Source organism: Eleutherodactylus coqui, unplaced genomic scaffold (assembly GCF_035609145.1).
Source record: "Eleutherodactylus coqui strain aEleCoq1 unplaced genomic scaffold, aEleCoq1.hap1 HAP1_SCAFFOLD_579, whole genome shotgun sequence".
NCBI lineage: Eukaryota > Metazoa > Chordata > Amphibia > Anura > Eleutherodactylidae > Eleutherodactylus > Eleutherodactylus coqui.
The window spans coordinates 18,557-35,841 of NW_027101730.1; the positions used below are offsets into that span (position 1 = coordinate 18,557).

At 45.8% G+C, this 17,285-nt stretch overlaps 1 long non-coding RNA gene across 1 annotated transcript; it reads left to right on the forward strand.

Moving 5' to 3' along the window:
* The first annotated feature begins 727 nt into the window (after positions 1-727).
* LOC136590930 (uncharacterized) lies at positions 728-2,954 on the forward strand. The gene is made up of 4 exons (XR_010787797.1): positions 728-1,307; positions 1,383-1,448; positions 2,103-2,464; positions 2,684-2,954. It is a non-coding gene; the product is annotated as an uncharacterized lncRNA (long non-coding RNA).
* The last annotated feature ends 14,331 nt before the right edge of the window (positions 2,955-17,285 follow it).

Here is a 17,285-nt window from a genome sequence, read left to right on the forward strand (position 1 = left end):
CGTTTTTTTTTTCCTGCTGTGTGCTGCTATCGCGACTGTAGTGTTTATTGTGCATGCCGCCTGCTTCCATTCGCCTGCCATGTGCTTATTTTTTTTTTTTTGTGCCTACCGTGTGCTTTCATGTGCCTGCCGTGTATTTTTTTTTTCTTTTTTTTTGTGCCGGCTTTTTTTTTTTTTTCTTTATTTTTGTGCCTGCCGTGTTCTTTCATGTGCCTGCAGTGTATTTTATTTTATTTTTTTGTGCTTGCCGTGTGCTTTTATGTGCCTGCCGTGTGCCTGCCAGGGGTATTTTTTATTTTTTTGGTGCCTGCCGTGTGCTTCCATGTGCCTGGCGTGTTCTCGTTTTTTTTGTGCCTGCCGTGTGCTTCCATATACCTGCCGTGTGCCTTCCATGTGTTTTTTTGTTTTATTTTGTTTTTTGCCTGCCGTGTGCTTCCCTTTTTTTTTTTTGTGCCTGCTGTGTGCTTCCATGTGCCTGCCGGGTTCTAACATGTGCCTGCCGTGTGCTTCTGTGTGCCTGCCATGTGCTGCTTTTTTTTCTGTGCCTGCCGTGTGCCTGCCATGTCCTTTTTTTTTTAATTCTTTTTTGTGCCTGCCGTGTGCTTCCATGTTTTTTTTTTTTTTTTTTTGTGCCTTCCGTGTGCTGTTTTTTTTTTGGTGCCTGCCGTGTGCTTCTTTTTTTGGGGGGGCCTGCCATGTGCTTCCATTTGCCTGCCGTGTGCTTCCATGTGCCTGCCGTGTGCTTCCGTTTGCTGCTTTTTTTTGTGCCTGCCGTATGCTTCCATGTGCCTGCCTTTTTTTTTTTTTTGTGCCTGCCGTGTGCTTCCATGTGCCTGCCATGTGCTGCAATGTGCATGTGACTGCAAACCGCTTTGAATCAGCATACATTCCGCACAATTCATTCATACAATTATCATGCAATCTTCGGAAAATTTGCATGGAATAGACATAGCATCTGCATGCAATCTACACACAAACACTGCCTTCAATCGACACTATTAACCTGCATTCTACATACAATATGCATGCTATCTGCCTACAGACTGCGGATAATGCTAGCTATCAACAATCTGTCCACAATCGCCCAGTAATCAATCTAAAATTTGCCTAAATTATGCCTGCCATGGACCTTTAAAAGATTGTTATTAGAAAATGCTGCTGCTTCCATAACTGTTATTGAAGTGCCACTAACTTGGTGTTTTTTTGTTTTTTTTAAAGTTTTTTTGTAGTCCAATTCAAGAACAAACATGTACCAGGAAGATCTTGAATTTGAGGAGCTTGATTATTCATCCGATTCTTTTGGAGAGGTAAGTTTTTGCTGAAAATAGAAAGGTTGCAGCAAACCAATGGTAATAAACAGAATACATTTTTTTTTTTTTTAGCAGGACTTTTAATCTGATAGCGAGGAAAATGATGAGGATTTCCCCGAAACTCGGCATTATTCGGCGGTATGTGTTGAAATATGTATAAAATTTTTTTTGTTTATTGTTTGAAACCGCAACTATGCATCAGTCCTGTACAATTTATTATTTCAATACATTATTTCATGTGTGTATATACATACACACACGTGTGTATATACATACACACGTGTGTGTGTGTATATACACACATGCGCGTGTGTATCTGTATATACATACACACGTAGGAACGAGTGTATGTGTATATACAGTCACACGTAGGAACGAGTGTATGTGTATATACAGTCACACTTAATTACGTGTGTACACACACATTATATTTAATATATATATATATATATATATATATATATATATATATATATATATATATATATATATATACACACAGACACACGCGTGTACGTGTTTAGGCATACACCGGTACGCACGCGTGTACGTGTTAATGCATACACACCCGTAAGTCAGTATATACATACAAACACGTACGTACATCTGTGTATATACATACAAATTCGTACGTACGTCTGTGTATGTATGCACATATACATACAGGAATCTGTGCCCTGCCTAATAAGGATGATCATGCCGCTTTCAGCAACACCATACAATTAAAAATGTACCCCTTCCTTTTTTCCTAAAACATTAAATACAGTATTCTTCATATTAATCCCTTCTTAGGTTCAACAACAACTGGCAGACTCGCTATATGCTCAGGCGGACATAAGCAGTCTCCAGTGTTTTCAAAACGATCCGCAGGGTGCACCAGAAGCGGGTGCTTCAGGATCCACTGAAGATCCCCATGGCAGGCTTGCCAACAAAGAGTGGTGTCACTGTGGGCAGTGCATTTGCATGCCCACAGTGGCGGAGTGTGTCTGTTGTCGAGAACACAAAGTAGTCCTACAGATGTTACCAGAAGCTTGCGTATGTGTTACACAACATCCGTTATTTGCTCAGTATGCGCTTGTGCGCGAAAACATAGAACACGCGATAAGACTATCTGCACTGGTCACCCGGAGACAGTACGACACCACAAACAATAGGTATTTATTACAATTTTATTGTACAACACACAAGACAATGCAAGTATAATTTTTAACAAAGGAAAAAGTTTATTTGAAAAGGAAAAAAGGTTAGTGAAAAAGGCAACATGGAAAAACATAAGATATCAATGCGTCTTTTTTTTTTGTTTTCATGTAGACTATTAAAATTTTTTTAATAAGTTTAGAAATATTAATATATTTCCTTTCGTTTTTTCTTAGGGTTATGCGTGTGGGCGCATATCGCTCTTATACAGCGTGGATACATGGATTCTTGGGGAAAAACAATAGAATCCCCATACCAGCGTGTGTGATTAAATCAATACGGACAGCTTACCCTGATCCGCAAGGAAATTACACTGGTTTCCAGTTCTACATGGACCCGACTGAAAGCAATTTGGATTTCCAGTTGAACTTGTAGGATGTTTTAATTTGTGCAATTTTGTATTCAGGCTTTACAGATTTTAAAATGTTAATACATTTTTTTGTGAAATATAGTGTGTGGTTTTTTTATTTGGAACGTCTCGACTATAATCACTAATCGTTCTATCATTATGTATATACATGACTACATATGCGTATGTTAGTGTGTATAATATATACACACACACAAACTGTGGGTTGTGAGTGTATGTATTTTGACACACATATATATCTGTATGCCTGTGTATCTGTCTGCCTCTCTCTATCTATCTGTCTGCCTCTCTCTATCTATCTGCCTCTCTCTATCTATCTGCCTCTCTCTATCTATCTGCCTCTCTCTATCTATCTGCCTCTCTCTATCTATCTGCCTCTCTCTATCTATCTGCCTCTCTCTATCTATCTGCCTCTCTCTATCTATCTGCCTCTCTCTATCTATCTGCCTCTCTCTATCTATCTGCCTCTCTCTATCTATCTGCCTCTCTCTATCTATCTGCCTCTCTCTATCTATCTGCCTCTCTCTATCTGTCTGCCTCTCTCTATCTATCTGCCTCTCTCTATCTGTCTGCCTCTCTCTATCTATCTGCCTCTCTCTATCTGTCTGCCTCTCTCTATCTATCTGCCTCTCTCTATCTATCTGTCTGCCTCTCTCTATCTGTCTGCCTCTCTCTATCTGTCTGCCTCTCTCTATCTATCTGCCTCTCTCTATCTATCTGCCTCTCTCTATCTGTCTGCCTCTCTCTATCTATCTGTCTGCCTCTCTCTATCTATCTGTCTGCCTCTCTCTATCTATCTGTCTGCCTCTCTCTATCTGTCTGCCTCTCTCTCTCTATCTGTCTGCCTCTATCTGTTTTTCTGCCTGCCTGCCTGTGTATTCCTTTGCAGGTCTCTATAAGGGAGGAGGGAGCTGTCCAGTGCTGAACCTTTCCCCTGCACAGCGAGGCAAGGCTTCGTTATAGCAGGGAGCTGTCGAGTGCTGAAGTCTCAGCAGAAAGTACTGTAATAGCTGCAATGCACTCCCAACATCGATGGTGTGATGGAACAAATAGTTTTCTTCACCAAAATATGTGTGGGTATATATGCGTGTACACACATATATATAGTATACGCGTGTATGTCTATGTATGCATGTATGTAACATACCCACAGGTGTGTGTGTATGTGTGTAATACATACATATATGCATACGTCTGCGTGGGTGTGTATGAGAGAGATTATATATATAAATATATATATCTCCCAGACAGACGTAACCATGTACACATGTACGCTTGTACACTTGGACAAGTGGACACTTGGACAAGTGGACACGTGGACACTTGGACAAGGTGCGCGTGCGTATGTATTCGCAAACACATGCACCTACTTTGTAAGTCATGTTAGTACAATAACTTACATCAAAAAAAATTTGCAATGAGGTATTGGTTAATAAAATGACCAAATTAAGAATTTTTGTGCAAAAACATTTTATAAATATTATGGCTATACTTTTAAATACGAGTGTCATTAATTTGGTCATTTTACCGTAAGCCCGCAATCCACGACAAGGATCCTCATTCTCTTGCGAGACCAATCTAAAAAAATTAAAAATTCCCTAACTAAAAATTCTACCGTAAAGGACCGAATTTTTTACAAAATTTAAAAAATTAATAAAAAATGTAAAATTAGTTAGAAACACCCGTGGAAAAATGCATAGGATTTATGGGATAAGACCGGCAACATTTCACATTGTACCCGTTATACATTCTATACAAAAAAGACATTTTATGCAGATGATTGCAAAGAGTAAAAAGGGATGTTAATGCGATTAACAAAAGGGACTAGAGGGCATAGGAAATAAATAAGGATAAGTGACCAAAATGTTAAATAAATATCACTATACACTAGAGATGAGCGAACGTGTTCTTAACGAACACTTACGCACCCGGACACCGGCTTTACCGAGGACTTCAGTGTCCGCGCGTAAAGATTCGGGGGGCGCCGGGGGGCGGGGAGAGGCACGGCGGCGCGGGCGGCAGCAGCGGGGAACAGGGGGGAGCCCTCTCTCTCTCCCTCTCCCCCCCACTCCCCGCCGCACCCCCCCGCGCTGCCACGGCGACCCCCGAACTTTTTTCGCCCGAGCACGGAATTGCTCGCAAAGTTCGGTGTTCGGGCGAAAAGGGGCGGAGCCGAACACGTTCGCTCATCTTTACTATACACACATGGAAATAAGATTGCAACGCACATGTAAACTATACAAAAGACAAAGTAAGTAATAAAGAGACACAGATAAAAGAGACAGACGAACCGTTGAAAATTGTAGTTCACTTATTTACAATAGACAGACATGAAACAATGGTTGCACATGATACAAAAATATTACTAAATTTTTCGTTAAAGTTTGTTGGTTTTTTGTTTTTTTTTTTATACCCACCAAAATTTTTTCTTGATTACCTTGGAAATCGACTTTGAAATTTGTGAACCAATTCCTCTTCACTGGGTTTCACAACAGGTGCAATATTATGAGGGAATTCTGAGGATTTTGAATGCCAGGAGATGGACATCTCACCTTTGGCGAACATCACAATCTCACGAATTATGTCAAATACAAATGCAATGGACTTAGGCTCATAAAGAGCTTTCAAAATTCACTGCTTCCGTGCTTTTGAGTACTCCACTCGGTAACACTTCCGGTCCTCTATCCCGTCTTCTGATTGTGTTTTTCTGAGCTTTTGAATCCTACCTACGTTGTAATTGTGGTCTAGAACAGCAAGTTGCGTTCTAGCCACCATTCCGTCATAAAAAAAATGAATTCGTTTGGGCCTGTATTTCAATACACTTGCGTGAAAAATCTCCAAATCGCCAGTGTGACAAAAATTGGAAAGATGGCGGATGTCTTTCAGTAAACTTGTTTTCAGAACCACGGTTTTGAATTTGGTATGTGCTGTAGTGTTAGGGGCTAACCAAGCGGTGGTTGGTTCAAGAAGGGCGTGACTGCAGCGGTGATATTGGGCATTGTTCTCCCACTCGTGAACGTTGATAATGTGATTTGTTGCCGATTTCCATTTTTCTACCAGTAATTCGGGATTTTTTTGACTGGTATGCGAACACCACCACAGATGATTTTTGAGGCTCGATATCCACGGGGAAATGGTTGCGCAGTGTGTGCTTTTGGAAGCCACAAGCAACTGCTTGCCGACAGCTTTGGCCACATGCCAGACATCAAATTCATGCATAATTTCTGGGAATTCCTGGCGCATTACCTTACGTATGGAGACATGCCGATTAGTTGTGACTATTTGAATGTTTAATTCATCGGCGATCAATTCAATTAGTGTTTTCTGGAATGCAGTGGTTTCGAGCGAAACTGACGAAGCAGGTGGAACAAGTTGTTCCAACGTGAAGCCCACAATTTTTTTTGCTCTTCAACTCCAAAAAAGTATAAACGGTGTACTTTGCTGAAAAACCCAGGCTATCGGATTGCCCATCGCCAGCTAAATACAAGGGTGTTGATTTCATTTCTGCTATTAGATTTGCCCTCTGCTGCATCCAATGATTATCTATCACTGAGAATAATAAGTGATGTTGGTGGCGGTAGAAAGTGGTTTTTGAGATTCCTTGAAGTTTCAGAATATGTAGCATATTACTAACTTTTGCAAAATTAGATCTGCTAAGAAGGACACTGGAAGCAAGTAAAATGTTCCCCGCCGGGCAATTGTGGATGAGTGGTTGGCTTCGCCACAAGTTGCAGGTGTAGCCTCTTTCACAGAAAGATTTCACAATTACCATTGATCCCTTTGGGAAAATCTTGACATGAGTTAGTTTAAGAAAGCATTGATTTCGGTAAGGGCAAGGGATCATTGAAAATAAACCCATCAAGGAGCTTTTGAAAACTATGTACTTTTCTTCAGCGGATGGGTCCATCTCTGTTGGAGCTAAGGTTACAAATTCTGGTAAGGGGTAGCTCAAGGGGTTATTGGAATCAGAAGGAATGGCAAAATCCTCACTACCGGAACTCTCCGATGCTTGCGATGCTTTGAATGTCGAGTCGTTTTGATCATCAGAAAAAACACTTGAAAGGCTTTCCTCAAAAGTAGAAGCAATATTGCAACTTGAGGGTTGCATATTGATTCTATCGGCCTCATTGGCTGTTTTGGATATTGGGCTCTCTTCTGGTATCTCTTGGAAGGCAGTATTACCCATATTGGTTTTTAATGGTGTAGAAGAGCACGGAGTGCCCTGTGGGATTTTAAATGAAATTGGATTCCGGTGTGGACTGGCTTCTACTTCATTGCATTGGATGCCAATGCTTCTTGACTGGAGTTGTGTCCTGTGTTGCGATTTATTTGCCGCTGCTTGACAGGCCTTGCATTTACCCCTCCCTGCATTGCTTGCTTCGTTGTCGGTTTCTCTTTGCTCAAATTGTCTTTTGAAATTGACAATTACCTTTGCATCTACTGTACAACCTTCACTGATTACTGTCATAGGAATTTCTAGCTGTGTTTCATCACCTTGTAGATACACGTCGACTGTCATTTCTTGAACCGCGCTAGGTGCAACCAGGGTAGATTCTTCGTGCGAAGTCTCTTCCCTCGAAGTTTCTGTGGCTGAACTTTCTGGCTGCTGCGTCTCCCCAATTCTTCTGCGTTTTCTTGAAGGTTCACCTTTCTTCGCTAACCGGGTCTCAATTTCCAACGCTGTTGGGAATATACTTGGCACAGCATTGGGCTTCAATTTTTTACGGTCGCCGACTGTTATGTAGCAATCCTCCAAGAAATGTTTGCTGCACAAACGATAACTGTAAGAATCTTTTTTTGGGGAAATCTTAGTAAGCCACTCTTCAACGTCAACAAAGATGTGAGGAGCCTGCTGTAGCCAAAGTCTTGTTTTTTCGATATTCGTTGGAAAGACATGAAGACAAGCACTTTCGCCTCCCTTCTTCCAGGATGTAGTGCAAGTTGGAACCACGCAGCTAGGCATTGTGATTTTGTGTTTTAAAGTGACTGATCTGCTGTGTGTGGGAAAGAAAATGTGGTGCAAATACTCACCCTCCTGCAGTAACTTCGGAAGAATATCACGAGTCCAAACCCAGGAATCTCCAATGGCCACCGATGCGCTCCGACGTATACGCTCTGCATTTTAAAGACAAGAAGGTGTAGATCAACAGAGATGCTAAGCTACAACAACCAACCCACCCACCCACAGATACAGACCAACAGACACATCCATCCATCTGCACATACACATACATACATGCATGCATCCATCCCTATACACACACACACAACCACACACACATCCGCCCATGCGGCCCCATCCATGCATCCACACAGACTTATGCACGCATCATCACGTACAAACACATCCGCCCTTGCGGCCTCATCCCAACGCCCATGCGGCCCCATCCATGCATCCACACAGACTTATGCACGCATCATCACGTACAAACACATCCGCCCATGCGGCCTACACACATCCACCCATGCGGCCCCATCCATGCATCCACACAGACTTATGCATGCATGCATCATCACGTACAAACACATCCGCCCATGCGGCCCCATCCATGCATCCACACAGACTTATGCACGCATCATCACGTACAAACACATCCGCCCATGCGGCCTACACACATCCGCCCATGCGGCCCCATCCATGCATCCACACAGACTTATGCACGCATCATCACGTACAAACACATCCGCCCATGCGGCCTACACACATCCGCCCATGCGGCCCCATCCATGCATCCACACAGACTTATGCACCCATCATCACGTACAAACACATCCGCCCTTGCGGCCTCATCCCAACGCTCATGCGGCCTGCACACATCCATGCATGCATTCATTCATTCATTAATTCAGCCTCATCCATCCATGCATCCGCACGCACTTATGCACACATATCCAGCCATGCATTTATTCATGCACCCCAGACACCTCACCCCCCCACCCCCCAGCGCCCACAGCACCCCAGACACCTCACCCCCCCCCCCCCCCCAGCGCCCACAGCATCACAGACACCTCACTTACCCAGGCAGCTGCACGGCTTGGATTGTGTTCGTCCCGGCTGGCGGCTGCTGGTCCCGTGTGGCTCCCGGCTGCTGGTCCCGTGTGGCTCCTGGCTGCTGGTCGGTTGTCCCGGCTGGCTGCTCCTGGATAGTCCCGGCTGGCTGCTCCTAGATGGTCCCGTCTGGCTGCTCCTGGATGGTCCCATCTGGCTGCTGCTGATTCGGGGTGAAAGGCTAGACTGCTCCTTCACCCGTGTTTAAAGGGACGCCGGGAACTGAATAGCCGCCCCTGCGCGCTCCCGTGCAGTGATAGCTCGTCTGCGCATGCGCAGATGAGCTGTATCGCGTGGGCACGCTGGAGAGGCTCGTTCACAGAGGGAAGAGAAGAGACTGCGCAAGCACGTCTAAAACGGACTGGTGAGGAAGAAATTAGACGGCACCATGGCGACGGGGACACAGAGACAGCGCGAGGACGGAGACAAGTAAGTGAATAACTTCTGTATGGCTCATATTTAATGCACAATGTATATTACAAAGTGCATTAATATGGCCATACAGAAGTGCTTACCCCCACTTGCTTTCGCGGGACAACCCCTTTAAATGCTTTATGCAGGGCTCTTAAAAATGTACATCCTGCTTGTACCCAGCAAGATAATCATTATGTTATATGAGTAATGTATGGAGGGGGCAATATACATTAAAAGGAGCTTGGATAAACAAACAAAGGCTTCAGCCAAAAAAATAATAATGAACCCACAAAAGATAATTGGTTCACCAGCAGACGGTCTTTCAGAATGTTTGCACAAAACATAATCAATGTTAATACTTTTGATGGGTACATAATTTAGTTTTATGCTTTCTTTAGAATTTAGCATTTTGAAGGACTTGTGTACAAGGTAGAGCTGTAAGCACTGTGTGCTGCCTTATGGTGCCTCCATAAGCTGCCATATCAAGGATATTTTCTGCCGAGAAGCAATGGAGCATAATCACTCAGACTAGCATTTCATATGCTGATCTAAGTACTGCTGTTCACCGTGATCGATCAGATTTTTGCCAAATTGGATTGGGACTCTTGCAGCCTCTGGTACGGCAAGCTCCTGGGTACATTCATGACTACACAGGTGTCCACAGGAATTCTGAGCCTAAAGTTGGTCTTCTCAGTTTTTTTTGGATAGGACGTGATGCGGTTTCTATTCATACTTGTATCCCACATGATGTGGCTATGTTGGCTTAACAGTATCATTTGAGACATTACAGCAATTATATGATTGATCTACAAGAATTTATCACAGAGGCCATGCTGATAAGTCTTTGGCTTTACCCAGAAAGAAACAAGATAGGAAGATGAAACTTTACATTTATTCCACATACTCTCCACTGATATCAACACTCTTCTTACATCGGTATTCCAAGTTCTGTAAGCCTTGCGAAAAGAAGGATTTCGGTTGTGCCTCAAACCAGTCATCCGTACCAGCCATGGTATCAGAATTGGTGTGAATTTTGGTACTCTTGAGGTGTTTCTTCAGGTTTGAAAACAGATGAGAGTTGGAGGGAGTTAGATCTGGTTAATAAGGTGGGTGGTCAACCAGCTGGAAGCCTAGCTCCACCAGTTTTGCCGTGGTTGCTTGTGCAGTGTGAGCAGAGGCGTTGTCTTGCAGGAACAAGATTCCTTTGGACAGCTTGCCATGCCTTTTGGCCTTCAGAGCTGCCTTCAATTGGTCCAAAAGTTCAATGTAATACCTTGAATTGATGGTGGAACCATTTTGAAGGTAGTCCACTAGTAGCACGCCCTCCTTATCTCAGAACACAGAAGCCATCACCTTAGTGACTGATTTTTGCACCCTGAACTTCTTTGGGCGAGGAGAACCACTGTGCCTCTACTCTATTGACTGCTCCTTGGTTTCAGGGTCATACAAATAAATCCAGGTCTCATCCATAGTGACCAGTCGATCCAAGAAGTTCTTATCAGTCTGGAAACGCTGACAAATGGACTGGGAAGTTTTCACTCGCATGCTTTTCTGATCTTTTGTCAAACATTTGGGGACCCACTTTGCAGATAGCTTCTTCATGTTCAAATGTTCATGGATAATGACACAAACACGTTCACGAGAAATCCCCATGATGTCTGCTATTCCTTTAGCTGAAATTCTCTGATTCTCCAGTATGAGGTTGTGCACAGCATCGACGATCTCCAGGACAACAACCTCTCTCGGTCGTCCAGGACGTACCTCATTATTGGTGCTGAAGTCGCCCGTTTTATATTTGGCAACCCAGTTCTTAACTGTAGAATATGAACGGCATTGATCCCCAAATGTCTGTGACATATCACCATGAATATCATTTACGGACTTTCCTTGCAGAAACAAGAATTTTATCACTCCTCTGCTCTCATTTGCTGTGAATATCACCTTAGACTCCACCATTTTGTTTTCCCGACTGCCTAGATCACTGTTGCCATAAGCTACAAACAAAAAATTTTGAAAACATATATTAGACATATAAGGCTTTCATGTGATGTAACATTCGTTACCATAGAAACAAAAAAAGAACACAAAGCCAAAGACTTATCAGCACCCCCTCGTATCAGTTCTGTCTGGTAAACGGGGCTTTGAATACCCCGCCTCCAACAAAGCGAGCACTGTGATAGGATCGAACGCCGGCTATGACTGGCTGGCGCACGATCCAATCACAGCGCTCGCTTTGCTGGAGGAAGGGTATTTAAAGCCCCGTCACCAGAAAGAAATTATATAACATCAGAATGTGCCTCAAGCAATTATATGTATATAAATAAAAGTGGAAGGTGAATATGTAACTCACCTGGTGCTCGAAAGGTTAATTCATCTCACTGGGAGAACCCTCCGGCACCTGTTGTCCAAGTCGGCTTTAGGAAGTTTCTTTTTCTGTCCACTTTCTCCTTGGTGGGGAAGAGGCGTCCAGGGTAACACAGGCTTTTGCTCTCAGGCAAAGCCAGTTCAGGAATATCACTATATACTATTTAAAACCTACCCGCGCCATTATGAACTACGAAACTTCTATTGATAAAATCTTTTATTCCGCTACGTGTTTCAGAACTATTATTGTGACTTTGTGAAGTTTAATACATTGTTACACAGTTACATCTTCCGCCTTCCAATTCATGACGTAATGGATGTGGGAGGGATTCCCCTCTTTCTAACGTGAATCATCACCCGATTTAGTTTGGACCGCAAGGTGCGTCTCAATTTCTCTATCAACTTTATTGACCATCCTGTGATCTCAACAGGATTTATCTAAGTGCTCCGCCCTCAGTCATACACTGGAGATAGAATTCTTTTCATCATTATTATAAATTCATTCTTAAAACCTTTCCCTAAAACCATCTACCAGTATAATACTGTATAGATAAAATGTTGTTAACCAATTATATCTCATTTAAAAATATTTTGTACACAAACATTATAAAATATGCATATGCATATTAGAAAAGCCTGTTAATAACCAGTGCCATCATAATCATAAATTAAGGATCATATTTAAAATATGTTACAATTAGAGATGAGCGAACGTACTCGTCTGATGCTCGGGCGAATATTAGGGTGTTCGGGATGCTCGTTACTCTTAACGAGTACCACGCGATGTTCGGGTTACTTTCAGTTTCCTCTCTGAGACGTTAGAGCGCTTTTCTGGCCAATTGAATTTCTGGCCCTGTGACGTTCAAGCCCTATACCACCCCCCTGCAGTGAGTGGCTGGGGAGATCAGATGTCACCCGAGTATAAAAGTCGGCCCCTCCCGCGGCTCGCCTCAGATGCCTTGTGACTGAGTTAGCTGAGGGAAAGTGCTGCTGCTGGTGCTGCTGTAGGGAGAGTGTTAGGACGGAGTGTAGGCTTCAAGAACCCCAACGGTCCTTCTCAGTGCCACATCTATCCGTGTGCAGTACTGTGGAGGGTGCTGTTAGCAGTGTTGCACAATTTTTTTTTTTTCAAAATCGGCTGTCTGCAGAGCATTGCGCCCTGCAGTAATAGTCCAGGGACAGAAGTGGTGGTTAGGCAGGGAGAGTGTTAGGAGTGAGTGTAGGCTTCAAGAACCCCAACGGTCCTTCTTAGGGCCACATTTAACCGTGTGCAGTACTGTGCAGGCTGCTGTTAGCAGTGTTGCATTTTTTTTTTTTCAAAATCGGCTGTGCAGAGCATTGCGCCCTGCAGTAATACTACAGGGAGAGAATTGTGTAGGCAGGGCCAGAAGACATATATTATCTGATTGAATATAGTCAGTGGGCCTTTTCTTTTAAAAAAAAGGGAAAAATTGTATGTGCCCTGCCTCTGTCAGTCCTCAGCGTTCTGTGTACGTGTGTGGTGGGTGGAGATAGTAAAAAATGCATACGCAGCCAGCTACGTTTAACAGCAGGCTTGCGCCAATTTATTTCCTGCCTTCCTGGGAAAAATCACCGCTCTGCTGCACTTCATATAACTGCATTTCTGTGGAACAGATTTCTTATCTGATTGAATATAGTCAGTGGGCCTTTTCTTTAAAAAAAAAAAGGGAAAAATTCTATGTGCCCTGCCTCTGTCAGTCCTCAGCGTTCTGGGTACGTGTGTGGTGGGTGCAGAACGTTAACAAAAAACATACGCAGCCAGCTACGTTTAACAGCAGGCTTGCGCCAATTTCTTTCCTGCCTGGGAAATCAAATCACTGGTAATACACCATGCTGAGGGGTAGGGGTAGGCCTATAGGATGTGGACGCGGGCGAGGACGCGGAGGCCCAAGTCAGGGTGTGGGCACAGGCCGAGCCACTGCGGTGGCCAGGGGTAGAGGCAGGGCCAGACCGAATAATCCACCAACTGGTTCCCAAAGCGCCCTCTCGCGCCATGCCACCCTGCAGAGGTCAAGGTGCTCTACGGTGTGGCAGTTTTTCACAGAGACGCCTGACGACCGACGAACAGTGGTGTGCAACCTTTGTCGCGCCAAGATCAGCTGGGGAGGCACCACCACCAGCATGCGCAGGCATATGATGGCCAAGCACCCCACAAGGTGTGACGAAGGCCGTTCACCGCCTCCGGTTTGCACTACTGCCTCTCCCCCTGTGCCCCAACCTGCCACTGAGATCCAACCCCCCTCTGAGGACACAGGCAGTACCGTCTCCTGGCCTGCACCCACACCCTCACCTCCGCTGTCCTCGGCCCCATCCAGCAATGTCTCTCAGCGTATCGTCCAGACGTCGCTAGCGCCGCAGTTTGAGTGCAAGCGCAAGTACGACGCCACGCACACGCACGCTCAAGCGTTAAACGTGCACATTGCAAAATTGATCAGCCTAGAGATGCTGCCGTATAGGCTTGTGGAAACGGAGGCTTTCAAAAGCATGATGGCGGCGGCGGCCCCGCGCTACTCGGTTCCCAGTCGCCACTACTTTTCCCGATGTGCCGTCCCAGCCCTGCACGACCACGTCTCCCGCAACATTGTACGCACCCTCACCAACGCGGTTACTGCCAAGGTCCACTTAACAACAGACACGTGGACAAGCACAGGCGGGCAGGGCCACTATATCTCCCTGACGGCACATTGGGTGAATTTAGTGGAGGCTGGGACAAAGTCAGAGCCTGGGACAGCTCACGTCCTACCCACCCCCCGAATTGCGTGCCCCAGCTCGGTGGTGGTATCTGCGGGGGTGTATGCTTCCTCCACTAAACCCTCCTCCTCCTCCTCCTACGCAACCTCTGTCTCGCAATCAAGATGTGTCAGCAGCAGCACGTCGCCAGCAGTCGGTGTCACGCGGCGTGCCAGCACAGCGGTGGGCAAGCGTCAGCAGGCCGTGCTGAAACTACTCAGCTTAGGAGAGAAGAGGCACACGGCCCACGAACTGCTGCAGGGTCTGACAGAGCAGACCGACCGCTGGCTTGCGCCGCTGAGCCTCCAACCGGGCATGGTCGTGTGTGACAACGGCCGTAACCTGGTGGCGGCTGTGCAGCTCGGCAGCCTCACGCACGTGCCATGCCTGGCCCATGTGTTTAATTTGGTGGTTCAGCGCTTTCTGAAAAGCTACCCCCACTTGTCATACCTGCTCGGAAAGGTGGGCCAGCTCTGCGCACATTTCCGCAAATCCCACACGCACGCTGCCACCTGCGGACCCTGCAACATCGGTTTAATCTGCCAGTGCACCGACTGCTGTGCGACGTGCCCACACAGTGGAACTCTACGCTCCACATGTTGGCCAGACTCTATGAGCAGCGTAGAGCTATAGTGGAATACCAACTCCAACTTGCGCGGCGCAGTGGGAGTCAGCCTCCTCAATTATTTACAGAAGAGTGGGCCTGGTTGGCAGCCATCTGCCAGGTCCTTGTAAAATTTGAGGAGTCTACCCAGATGGTGAGCGGGGATGCTGCAATCATTAGCGTCACCATTTCTCTGCTATGCCTCTTGAGAAGTTCTCTGCAAAGCATAAAGGCAGACGCTTTGGAATCAGAAACGGAGGCAGGGGAAGACAGTATGTCGCTGGATAGTCAGAGCAACCTCATGTCTATATCTCAGCGCGTTGAGGAGGAGGGGGAGGAGCATGAGGAGGAGGGGGAAGAGACAGCTTGGCCCACTGCTGAGGGACTGGGGGGACGCCCCACTCTTCCCGCTCCCTTCCAATAAAACACGTGACCACTTCTTAGTAACAAAACTTCTTTATTAACAAAACTTCTTTATTAGACATCTATATATCACTCTATGCTGGCATAAATTATGTGGGAAGGCCACAGCTTATTTATTATTAATATATAACATCAACTTATTTCCTTCTTTCCATGCCTATCGCCTATTCTTAACTTCTAATGCTCTAAACCTTTCGAGGCGTGAGAAAGCCCGTTACGGCCTGTACGCACCCTCAATCTTCCAGCTGGCATGGAAATACCGCTAAACCGCCACGAAGGATGCAGCCTGCCTACGCTGCCATCCGCCCCCCACATGCCAGCGTCAGCGCCGCCTCAACCCCGTCCTGCAACCCCGATAAGAATGTGTCCATGCCTATGTCGCTTAAATGGACACCATCCTTCCTCCACATCCCTGGCACCTTCTTCTCCAACTCCCAATGCCTAATGGCTACCCCTCCTATAGCCTTAACAAACTTTGAAATTTTAAAATTCACATTTTTTCTGACCCTGTCAATCGCCTCCACATCCCTTGCTTCCTTCCACACTCTCCTAGCGATTATGTCGGACCATACTATAACAGTCTCCTCAAAACATTTTTTAAACCTCAGCATATCCTCCTTCATGAGGGCGACTAACTCCGCTACCTTCACCCTCCCCAGATCATTACCGCCTGCATGAATTACTAGGATTACTTTTCCTTAAGATCATCTGCTGATACACAATACCTCGTGCAGCAGCCTGGCCCATTGTAAACCTCTTATCCCGTGCCATTTCACCTGGACCTCTTTCAGGCCCAGGTTCCTGCCAATGGGCCGGGTCCCCGCTCTTTTCTCTGCCCAATGAATGAAAGAGTGGCCCACCACCCAAACTGTCCACTCCGAACCTGCAAAACAAACACATAACGGCACACCACAATGTAACTTTAACTATAAAACTCTCAAATTTGGTCGGACGTACGCCCTGTACGCCTCCGACCTCCAGCGTCCAACCCGCTTCACCTCGTCTCCTCTTAATCCGCAAGCGAACGCCGACGTTGCTGCGCCAATCCTGAATGAATGCGTGCCAAACTCGCTGGGTTCGAAACCTAATCTCTTCAAGCATGAGCGCATGACCGCCCCAAATTGGAACTTGGTTAGTGGGGCGCCTGAAGCATGCGCCAACAGTTGTCCTTTTCCGCTGTGTTGCGACAAAAACTGTTTCAGCAACGCCACAGGACACGCAGCTGTCCCCAACGCCGCCAAGCGCAGCCACTCGCCTGCGCCATACACATTAGTCTTGGACTTTTTGATGCATAACTTTATATCATCTGTACTGCACAGCACATCCTCGAAACGCAACCCCCCCAGCTTCCTACAGCTGGGAGCCACTATTTCGCTCAGTCTCAATGCTGCGAAAAACGCTAACGAAAACGCAACACGAAAGAGCAGCACCTCGCTTTCGTCTTTGCACACTGCTCCCAAAACGTTCAGCATTGCATTTAGCAATTCAAATGTTATCGGCCGCCTGTCGTCTCTTGACGACCTTTCTTTTTTCCAACCTTTAAGTATCTGTCCGAAGACAAAATCCTTTGTCACATCGCGCCGTCCGTGCAGGCGCAACAAAAACGCAATGGCCGATAAGTGCTTGCGCGCCGAGCTCGCCGATGCGCCCCGACGCCGCAGCTCCGCCATAATGTCTAACGTCACCGCTCTCGCCCGCGCTCCATCAGGGAATTGTCCCCCTGCTGCCATCAACCATGTTTTCCATATTGCATATATATATCGCTTCCACGTCGATTCCGCAACGGAGTTGCGAATCAGAGTC